Source organism: Anolis sagrei, chromosome 6 (genome assembly GCF_037176765.1).
Source record: "Anolis sagrei isolate rAnoSag1 chromosome 6, rAnoSag1.mat, whole genome shotgun sequence".
In the NCBI taxonomy this organism is placed as follows: Eukaryota; Metazoa; Chordata; class Lepidosauria; order Squamata; family Dactyloidae; genus Anolis; species Anolis sagrei.
In genome coordinates, this window is record NC_090026.1 from 4,006,305 (window position 1) to 4,015,557 (window position 9,253).

Here is a 9,253-nt window from a genome sequence, read left to right on the forward strand (position 1 = left end):
CCAATGGCTGATACCAAATGAGAGACTCCCCCCTGGGCACACAGAGGACTGGGTGACTTGGAAGGTGCTGAACAGACTGCGCTCTGGCACCACGAGATGCAGAGTCAACCTCAAGAAATGGGGCTACAAAGTGGAATCCTCGACATGCGAGTGTGGAGAAGAGCAAACCACTGACCACCTGCTGCAATGCAACCTGAGCCCTGCCACATGCACAAGGAGGACCTTCTTGCAGCAACACCAGAAGCACTCCAAGTGGCCAGATACTGGTCAAAGGACATTTAATAGAATAGAAGACTGAGAGGAGGCAAAAGGAGAGCCATGTATACATATGTGAAGGGAAGTCATAGGGTGGAGGGAACAAACTTGTTTTCTGCTGCGCTGGAGACTTATTTATTTATTGTGTCAGGAGCGAACCAAACAGCTGTATTTAAAAAAAACCACAAAGTTTGCAAACTTGGCATGATACTAAATGTCCTTTGACCAGGAGATGGCCACTTGGAGTTCCTCTGGTGTTGCTGTGAGAAGGTCCTCCAGTGTGCATGTGGCAGGCCTCAGGTTGCATTGTAGTAGGTGGTCAGTGGTTTGCTCTTCTCCACACTCGCATGTTGTGGATTCCACTTTGTGGCCCCATTTCTTGAGGTTGGCTCTGCATCTCGTGGTGCCAGAGCGCAGTCTGTTCAGTGCCTTCCAAGTCGCCCAGTCTTCTGTGTGCCCAGGGGGGAGTCTCTCATTTGGTATCAGCATTGATTGAGGTTCTGGGTTTGAGCCTGCCACTTTTGGACTCTTGCTTGCTGAGGTGTTCCTGTGAGTGTCTGTAGATCTTAGGAAGCTATTTCTTGATTTAAGTTGTTGGCGTGCTGGCTGATATCCAAACGGGATGGGCCGGAAATGTCACTGCCTTGGACCTTTCACAATTGGTTCTTACTTCCCAGTGGATGTCAGGTGGTGCAATACTGCCTAAACAAACAGTATTATTTCTCCAGTGGTGTAGGGCGCAGACACCCCATGATAATGTGGCATGTCTCATTAAGAGCCACATCCACTGTTTTAGCGTGGTGAGAGGTGTTCCACACTGGGCATGCATACTCAGCAGCAGAGTAGCACAGCGCAAGGGCAGATGTCTTCACTGTGTCTGGTTGTGATCCCCAGGTTGTGCCAGTCAGATTTCGTATGATATTATTTCTAGCGCCCACTTTTTGCTTGATATTCAGGCAGCGAAGCAATGGCTTCAAACTACAAGAAGATTCTTTTATCTGTCACTGTTCAATGTTAGAAATGGTAATTATGTAGTGGGAATGGGTTTGCGCACAACATCTGCACCAATCAAGGGCAAATAAAGAAGGAAACCTGTGGAACATAGGAAAGCCAAGTGCAAAGACTCAACAGAAGGTGGGCAACTACTACTACTTGAACCTAATATCCTACCTCAACCCTGTATCAACTCTGTTCCCCAATGTCAGCATTCCTCCCTTGGGGTCTGCTTATTGTGTTACTGGTGGACTGGGAGGACAATAGAGGGTGGAACGGGTGGGGGGATCCTGGAATTAACACACCAGGAATAGGAAAGAATTGGACTGAGACTGAGTGGCAAAAGTATATAATCTGGTACAAGTCATGGGTTGAAACTACGAATTCTAAGTGCAATATGGTAGAAGAAGGGTATTCCACTGGCCGGGGGGCCCCCATAGAGCCCGTGACGGGGAGGGGGAGATACGGGAAAGGGAGACCACCAATTCGGCTAATTCGGCCTAGAAATAGTAAAAATTTTACAGCCCAAATTCGGCCTAGGGAAAGAAGGAAAAAAAACTTAATTACTTGTAATCGGTCTCCTGACTTGGTAAGTGGGTGTACCCAGGTTGGCAGTCCCTCTGGGTTGAAGATGGTGCTGCTGAACGCCAGATCTGTCAATGGCAAAACATCTTTCATCCAAGATCTAATCTTGGAGGAACGGGCAGATCTGGCGTGCATTACAGAGACCTGGCTGGATGAAGCTGGAGGAGTTAATTTGACCCAGCTTTGTCCGCCAGGATTCTCTGTACAGCACCAGTCGAGACCTGGAGGGCGGGGAGGCGGAGTTGCGGTGGTCTATAAAAATTCTATCCCTCTGACCAGAGGCCCCATTCCACAGTCAACCAATTTCGAGTGTGTCCACCTGAGGGTGGGCGACCGGGACAGAATAGGGATTCTGTTAGCGTACCGCCCACCTCGCTGCACTACGGTCTCCCTACCTGAGCTAGCGGGGGTGGTCTCGAGCCTGGCATTGGAGTCTCAACGGCTTCTTGTGCTGGGGGACTTCAATGTACATGCCGAGACTTCCCTAGGAGGAGCGGCTCAGGACTTCATGTCATCCATGGCAACCATGGGGCTGTCCCAACAAGTATCTGGCCCCACCCACTGTGCGGGACACACATTAGATTTGGTTTTCTGTCAGGGATGGGAGCAAGGTGGCGGTGTTGAGGAGTTATCCACCTCTCCGTTGCCATGGACCGACCACTATCTGGTCAGATTTAGACTCACCACACCTTCCAACCTCTGCAGAGGTGGGGGACCCATTAAGATGGTCCGCCCCAGGAGGCTTATGGATCCGAACGGATTCCTGACGGCTCTTGGGGATTTTCCTGCCACCTCGGTTGGTGATTCTGTTGAAGCCCTGGTGTCTCTCTGGAATGGGGAGATGACTAGGGCCATAAACACGATTGCTCCGGAACGTCCCCTCTCAAGTAGCCGAGCTAAACCAGCACCTTGGTTCAACGAGGAGCTGGCAGCGATGAAGCGAACGAAGAGGAGACTAGAGCGCGTGTGGCGTTCGGACCCGAGCGAGTTAAATCGAACACGGTTTGTTGCCCTATTAAGGGCATATGCCGTGGCAATAAAGGCGGCAAAGAAAGCTTTCTTTGCGGCCAATATTGCGTCCGCAAAGAACCGTCCGGCGGAGTTGTTTCGAGTTGTCAGAGGGCTATTGAACCCCACCACTCCGGATGGGAACCCTGACAACTCGACGGCCCGCTGTGAAGCATTTGCTCGGTTCTTTGCGGACAAAGTCGCTTTGATCCGCTCTGGCCTGGATACCACGTTAACGGCAGTCTCTGAGGATGTAACACGAGCATCTGCTTGTCCGATTTTGATGGATTCATTTCAATTGGTGAAACCCGAGGATGTGGACAAGATACTTGGAGGAATGAGAGCTACCACATGCATCCTAGACCCCTGCCCATCCTGGCTTCTAAAGGAGGCCAGAGGGGGATTGGCCGAGTGGGTGGAGGTGGTGGTTAATGCCTCCCTTCGGGAAGGCAATATTCCAGCCAGCTTAAAACAAGCTGTAATAAAACCGCTGTTGAAAAAACCATCACTAGACCCCACTCAATTCGTCAACTATCGGCCTGTTTCCAATCTTCCCTTTTTGAGCAAAGTCCTGGAACGTGTGGTGGCCTCACAACTCCAGGTATTCTTGGTAGACACTGATTATCTGGATCCGGCACAGTCTGGCTTTAGGCCGGGACATGGCACCGAGACAGCCCTGGTCGCCTTAGTGGATGATCTCCGCAGAGAGCTCGACAGGGGGAGTGTGTCCCTGTTGGTCCTGCTGGATCTCTCAGCGGCCTTCGATACCGTCGACCACGGTATCCTTCTGGGACGCCTCGCGGGAATGGGCCTTGGTGGCACTGTTTTACAGTGGCTCGGGTCCTTCCTAGAGGGTCGTACCCAGAAGGTGTTGATGGGGGACAGCTGCTCGTCCTCACAACCTTTGTCTTGTGGGGTCCCGCAGGGTTCAATACTGTCCCCCATGTTGTTTAACATCTACATGAAGCCGTTGGGAGAGATCATCCGGAGTTTCGGGGTGCGGTGTTATCTGTACGCAGATGATGTCCAACTCTGTCACTCCTTTCCACCTACTTCTAAGGAGGCTGTTCAGGTCCTGAACCGGTGCTTGGCTGCTGTGTCGGACTGGATGAGGGTGAACAAATTGAAGTTGAATCCAGACAAGACAGAGGCACTCCTGGTCAGTCGAAAGGCCGAACGGGGCATAGGGTTACAGCCTGTGTTGGACGGGGTTACACTCCCCCTGAAGACGCAGGTTCGCAGCTTGGGTGTGACCCTGGATTCATCGCTGAGCCTGGAGCCTCAGGTCTCAGCGGTGGCCAGGGGAGCATTTGCACAGCTTCGGCTCGTGCGCCAGCTGCGCCCGTACCTCGGGAAGTCGGACTTGGCCACGGTAGTCCACGCTCTGGTCACATCCCGCATAGATTACTGCAACGCGCTCTACGTGGGGCTGCCCTTGAAGACTGCCCGGAAGCTCCAGATGGTCCAGCGCTCGGCAGCCAGGTTGCTAACAGGAGCAGCTCTCAGGGAGCATACCACTCCTCTGTTGAGCCAGCTCCACTGGCTGCCAATTCCCTACCGGGCACAATTCAAGGTGCTGGCATTAGCCTACAAAGCCCTAAACGGTTCCGGCCCCACCTACCTCTCCGAACGCATCTCCTCCTATGAACCGACACGGACATTAAGATCGTCCGGGGAGGCCCTGCTCTCGGTTCCGCCTGCGTCACAGGCACGGTTGGCGGGAACGAGAGACAGGGCCTTCTCGGTGGTGGCCCCTCGGTTATGGAATGCCCTACCAAGCGACATCAGACAGGCCCCTTCGTTGCTGGCATTTAGGAAGAAGCTCAAAACCTGGCTTTTTGAGCAAGCGTTTGGCTAATCAGCGCAATTGTACACAGAATGACGGTAAACTGAACATAGGAACGGTATAAGGATATGAGACTGGATCTTGGTTGCGATCGAGGCACTGTATGAATGGTTGTGTCTTTGTTATTGGGTATGCTGTGTTTTAATTGTTATTGTTGTGGTAATTAATATTGTGTAAACCGCATTGAGTCACCTATTATAGGTTGAGAAACGCGGTATAGAAATAAAGCAAATAAATAAATAAATAAATAAATAGCCTGTCAGGTTTTTGTGGCCTTCACCAGTTCCACCTGAACATGAGGAAGAACTTCCGGGCTGTAAGGAGAGCCGTACGGAGAGTGAAACGTGGACTGTCTACAGATGTAACACTCCACTCCTAGAACGATTCCCAAGAGATTTGCAGGATTTTTCAGCGGCAACACTAATGGAATCATTCTAGGAGTTGAGTGACATCTGTAGACAGTCCACGTTTCTCAGGAGTATAGCAAGGTTGGGAGGAGAATAGCTTTATAAACAAGTTATTTATATCTCTATCTATATCTATATCTATATTAGGAAGGCTCATGAACATGAGGAAGAACTTTTCTGCTGCCCTGGAGACTAGGACGTAATGGAACAATGGCTTCAAACTACAAGGAGATTCCATCTGAACATGAGGAAGAACTTCCTGACTGTGAGAACCGTTCAGCAGTGGAACTCTCTGCCTCAGAGTGTGCTGGAGGCTCCTTCTTTGGTGGCTTTGAAACAGAATCTGGATGGCCATCTGTTGGGAGTGCTTTGAATGCGATTTCCCTGCTTCTTGGAGGATTTGGGTTGGACTGGATGGCCGGCGATGTCTTGTCTATGATTTTCGGACCGGATGGGTTTGTGACACACATGAGCCTCCACCTTCCTGCTGCTCATTTGAAGCCACGCGTTTGCAGGAGTGGCATGATGCATTTTTGGGCATGATAATTGATGGTTCAAGACAGGTAAAAGGTTTGAGTCACCTGAGGATATGACCTGGCAGGGATCTCTCACCCCCTTTTCCGCCAGCCTGGCCCTGAAAACAGTCAAGGGCCATAGATTCATGGAATTATAGAATTGGAAAGGGGCACCCAAAGGTCATCTAGTCCAGTCCCATTCTGTGTATACCATGCGTGGGGCAACTTTGGCCCTCCAGGTGTTTTGGACTCCAACTCCCACAATTCCTAACAGTGGGTGAGCTCCCCCTGTTAGCCCCAGCTCCTGCCAACCTAGCAGTTTGAAAACATGCAAATGTGAGTAAATTAATAGGTACCGCTCCGGCAGGGAGGTAACGGCTGAGCTGCTGAACTTGCTGACCTAAAGGTTGGTGGTTCGAATCCAGGGAGCAGAGTGAGCTCCTGCTGTTAGCCCCAGCTTCTGCCAACCTAGTAGTTCAAAAACATGCAAATATGAGTAGATTAATAGGTACTGCTCCGGCAGGGAGGTAACAGCTGAGCTGCTGAACTTGCTGACCAAAAGTTTGGCGGTTTGAATCTGGGAAGCGGGATGAGCTCCTGCTGTTAGCCCCAGCTTCTGCCAAAATAGCAGTTCAAAAACATGCAAATATGAGTAGATGAATAGGTACCGCTCCAGCAGAGAAGTAACAGCTGAGCTGCTGAACTTGTTGACCTAAAGGTTAGTGGTTTGAATCCAGGGAGCAGAGTGAGCTCCTGCTGTTAGCCCCAGCTTCTGCCAACCAAGCCGTTCAAAAACATGCAAATATGAGTAGATGAATAGGTACCGCTCCGGCAAGGAGGTAACAGCTGAGCTGCTGAACTTGCTGACCTAAAGGTTTGTGGTTCGAATCCAGGGAGCAGAGTGAGCTCCTGCTGTTAGCCCCAGCTTCTGCCAACCTAGTAGTTCAAAAACATGCAAATATGAGTAGATTAATAGGTACTGCTCCGGCAGGGAGATAACAGCTGAGCTGCTGAACTTGCTGACCAAAAGTTTGGCGGTTTGAATCTGGGGAGAGGGATGAGCTCCTGCTGTTAGCCCCAGCTTCTGCCAACCTAGCAGTTCAAAAACATGCAAATATGAGTAGACGAATAGGTACTGCTCCAGCAGAGAAGTAACAGCTGAGCTGCTGAACTTGCTGACCAAAATTTTGGCGGTTTGAATCTGGGGAGCAGGATGAGCTCCTGCTGTTAGCCCCAGCTTCTGCCAACCTAGCAGTTCAAAAACATGCAAATATGAGTAGATGAACAGGTACCGCTCCAGCAGAGAAGTAACAGCTGAGCTGCTGAACTTGCTGACCTAAAGGTTAGTGGTTCGAATCCAGGGAGCAGAGTGAGCTCCTGCTGTTAGCCCCAGCTTCTGCCAATCTAGCAGTTCAAAAACATGCAAATATGAGTAGATGAATAGGTACCGCTCCAGCAGAGAAGTAACAGCTGAGCTGCTGAACTTGCTGACCTAAAGGTTAGTGGTTTGAATCCAGGGAGCAGAGTGAGCTCCTGCTGTTAGCCCCAGCTTCTGCCAACCTAGCCGTTCAAAAACATGCAAATATGAGTAGATGAATAGGTACCGCTCCGACAAGGAGGTAACAGCTGAGCTGCTGAACTTGCTGACCTAAAGGTTGGTGGTTCGAATCCAGGAAGCAGAGTGAGCTCCTGCTGTTAGCCCCAGCTTCTGCCAACCTAGCAGTTCAAAAACATGCAAATATGAGTAGATCAATAGGTACTGCTCCGGCAGGGAGGTAACAGCTGAGCTGCTGAACTTGCTGACCTAAAGGTTAGTGGTTCGAATCCAGGGAGCATAGTGAGCTCCTGCTGTTAGCCCCAGCTTCTGCCAACCTAGCAGTTCAAAAACATGCAAATATGAGTAGATCAATAGGTACTGCTCCGGCAGGGAATTAACAGCTGAGCTGCTGAACTTGCTGACCAAAAGTTTGGCGGTTTGAATCTGGGGAGCGGGATGAGCTCCTGCTGTTAGCCCCAGCTTCTGCCAATATAGCAGTTCAAAAACATGCAAATATGAGTAGATGAATAGGTACCGCTCCAGCAAGGAGGTAACAGCTGAGCTGCTGAACTTGCTCACCGAATTGTGGGAGTTGGAGTCCAAAACACCTGGAGGGCCAAAGTTGCCCCATGCCTGGTCTATATATTGATGCAACCTAGAATTGCAGTGGTCTTTTTAGTATTTGGAGGTGTCTTTGGAGTTGAGCTGGTTGCACCGGTTGGTCACATGCCGGATGCCATCCTCAGGACCCGCCTGGAAACCAGGGAGGAGGTGGGTGGCTGGGAACGGCACTCGTCATTAACGACCGGCTATAATTAGCAGCAAACACCTACAGGTTTAACGCTGACACGGGCGTCTGATGCCATGCTACGGCACGCCTGGTGGCATCACCGTATTGGCTTCCATCCAGGAATTGAAATTTGTGTTGACTCCAGATGTTGTTGGACTGAAACTCCCAGCAGCCCCTGGCCAGGGGTGAGGGATCCTGGAAGCTGTATGGAATCTTGTGACTTGAAGGGTCCCTTGAGGTCGTCTAGTCCAACCCGCTGCCATGCAGGAAGGCACAGTCCTAAATCACACCCATCCAATCTGTCCCAGGCAATCTATTCCAGCTCTGGACAACCCTGATAGTAAATAAACACCTTGCTAATGTTTAGGGGGAATCTCTTTCCTTGCAATTTCAAATCCATGGCTCCATTGTGGCGTGGTTTCTGGAGCTGCAAAACACAACTTTTCTCCTTCCTCAAGAAGGGGGGTGACCAAAATGATCATGGGTCTGGAAAACAAGCCCTATGAGGAACGGCTTAAAGAGCTGGGCATGTTTAGCCTGAAGAAGAGAAGGCTGAGAGGAGACATGATAGCCATGTGAGAGAAAGTCACAGGGAGGAGGAGGGAGCAAGCAAGTATCATGGGAATTCAGCACTTACTAATGCATTATATATTGGTACAGTGCAGTGCAGTGTCTCTCAACTTGGGGGTCGGGACCCCTAGGGAAGTCACGAGGAGGGTTTCAGAGGGGTCACCAAAGACCATCAGAAAACATATATTTCCGATGGTCTTGGGAACCCCTTTTGGCAGAGAAGGATGAAGATCTCATTCTCTCCACCTGCCCTTCTCTTCCTTTATGGAAACAGATGGTGAATCTGGAGGGGAGAGCAGGCGTGCTCCGTGCATACCAGCATGGTGTCAAATTTGTGCCAAATATGGTCCAAATCCATAGTTGTTTGGGCTCACAGTGTTCTCCGGAAGTAGGTGAACTATATCTCCCCTAAATCACTCCCAATTCCTCCCAAGACCCTCCAGTATTTTCTGATGGTCATGGGGATTCTGTGTGGGAAGTTTGGCCCAATTCTATCATTGCTGGGTTTCCAGGGGCTTTTTGATTGTAGGTGAACTATAAATCCCAGCAACTAAAACTCCCAAATGTGAAGATCTAGTTCTCCCAAACTCCACCAGTGTTCACATTTGGGCATAATAAGTATCGCTTATTATAAGTTTAGTCCAGATCTATCATTGTTTGGGTCCACAGTGCTCTCTGGATGGAGGTGAACTACAACTCCAAAACTCCAATATCAATGCCCACCAAACCCTTCCAGTATTTTTGGTT